Genomic DNA, 2,541 nt, shown 5'->3' with positions numbered 1-2,541 from the left:
TTTGGTTTGATTTGGTCTGATTTGAAATATTGCTTTGGCAGAGGGGCTTATCGGGATGCAGAAACTCTCACTTTCTAGATTAGGAGTTCTCCCATCAAATTTTTTGTGGGCCAGGCGGTGGTGGCGCACGCCTTTAATCCCAGCACTTGGAAGGCAGAGGCAGGCAGATCTTTGTGAGTTCGAGGCCAACCTGGTCTACAAGAGCTAGTTCCAGGACAGTCTCCAAAGCTACAGAGAAACGCTATCTCAAACAGACAAAAATAAAAACAAAAAAAATTTATGTGGACTGAGTTCTTAAACCTTAGTCCTCTCCCCCCCTTGTGTGTGTGTGTGTGTTGTGTGTGTGTGTGTTGTGTGTGTATGTGTGTGTGTGTTGTGTGTGTGTGATGAAGGTGCCTGCAGAGGCAGAAGAGGATGTTGGATTCTCTGAAGCTAGAGTTGCAACACTGGGCATGCGCATTGGGAACTGAACTTGGGTTCTCAGTATGCGCTCCTAACTGCTGAGCTGTCTCTCTAACCCCGTCTCTTCTAATGCATAGGTAGATCTGTTATACTTTTAGCTATCTGTCTAGAGCTTCCCCACAAATACGTCTGACTGAGCCACCTCAGTGAACAGGTTAAAATTCCCAACTGCCAGATGAGTGTTTCCTTAGATACAAGGAATCTCAGTTTCTGTGTCAGGAGGGACTTGGTGTAAATTATTGGCACTAGAATCAATTGCTTTCCTTGGCCCTCATTTTCTACCTTTCTGAAACCTACCATTATCTTCCAGTTCTGCAGTTTCCAGTCTTCCTAACGCAGTGACCCTTTATTACCGTTTGTAGCAGGCTTTCTTGGACCACCAGCCCCCAAATCATGACATGAAGATTTATTATTTTGTATGCTCAGCCTTGGCTTAGACTTGTTTTGTTAGTTTTCTTTTTTTAACTTAAATTATCCCATTTCTATTCATCTGTGTGCTGCCCTGAGATTCATTTGCCTCATCTATGAACTGTCCATCCGGCTTTCATGCTTCCCCTGTGGCTGGCTGGTGCTGGCTGGTGCCAGCCCCCACCCTCACCCTTCTACCCTCCCACCCCTGTTGGCTGATCAGCTCCCCTTTCTCTCTGTCAGCCTCTGCCTAGCTATTGGCTGTTCAGTCTTTTTTATTAGACCAATCAGATGCCTTAGACAGGTAAGTAAGATGAAGCAGTAACACATCTTTACATAGACAAATAAATGCAACACATCTTTACATAGTTAAATACTTATTCTGCAACACAAACAAATGTAACACATCTTTACAAACTTAAACAAATACTCTATTCCACAACAGTTTCTTACTTTGTGGTGACCCCAACCATAAAATTATTTTATTGCTATTTCATAACTGTAATTTTGATGGTTTTGAATCATAATATAAACATCTGTTTTCTGATGGTCTTAGGCAGTCCCTGTGGAAGAGTCACCCAAGATTGAGAACCACTCCTTGGGCCAGAGGTCCTTCCTTTTGCATGCTCCAAACGCCAAGTTACCATATGTTTAACTGTACCTCTTGCCTCTTTCAGCCAGCATTCCACCTTGTCCACTTACACCTTTGTCCTTGCCAAGGCCACAACCCGTGAATAATACCAGTTTTGTGACTGATTTTTCCTGGAAACACCTGATACTGAGGATATCCAAATATTCTTTCCTTTAAAAGTTTAGTGTGTGTGTGTGTGTATGTGTGTGTGTGTGTGTGTGTGTGTAAGCACCGTGACCCAGGTCAGAAGACAACTGTCAGGAGTTGGTTTTCTGCTTCCACCATGGATTCTGGGGATTGAATTCAGGTTCTCAGGTTTATTAGCAAATGACTTTACTTCCTGAGCCATCTGGCCAGCTCTGTTAGGAGAATTTGAGAGACTGAATTCTTTGTAGCTATTTTGTGTGTGTGTGTGTGTGTTGCCTGATCTGAAAGTGGAGCACTCCTTTTGTACTTTGCTCATTATTACTTTTTATTTATGTGTGTGTGTGTATGTCTTTGTAACGATATGCCACACGTGTGTGTCCGGAAGCCAGTAGAGGGCATTGAATCCTCTGGAGCTGGAGTTACAGGTGGTTGTGAGCTTCCTGATGAGGTTCTTAGGTGCTAGGAACCCAGTTTGGGTCCTCTGGAAGAGCATCCCTGAGCTATCTCTCCAGGTCCTATGTTTTGATATTGACATTAAAAAACTGTTACTACTTTGTCCTAGTTTCTCAAACCAAAGCGACATTGCAAATGGCCTGTCAAAGGCCGTGGTAAGAATGGGGGCAGTGGCAGGCATGGGAAGTCAGAATGGGGGACAGCAGCAGGCATGGGAAGTCAGAATGGGGGACAGTGGCAGGTATGTGAAGTCAGAATGGGGGACAGCAGCAGGTATGTGAAGTCAGAATGGGGGCAGTGGCAGGTATGTGAAGTCAGAATGGGGGCAGTGGCAGGCATGGGAAGTCAGAATGGGGGACAGTGGTAGGTATTGGAAGTCAGAATGGGGGACAGTGGCAGGTATGTGAAATCAGAATGGGGGACAGTGGTAGGTATTGGAA

The sequence above is a fragment of the Microtus ochrogaster genome, chromosome 21 (assembly GCF_000317375.1).
Source record: "Microtus ochrogaster isolate Prairie Vole_2 chromosome 21, MicOch1.0, whole genome shotgun sequence".
Lineage (NCBI taxonomy): Eukaryota > Metazoa > Chordata > Mammalia > Rodentia > Cricetidae > Microtus > Microtus ochrogaster.
Note: the sequence above shows the minus strand (reverse complement) of the source record.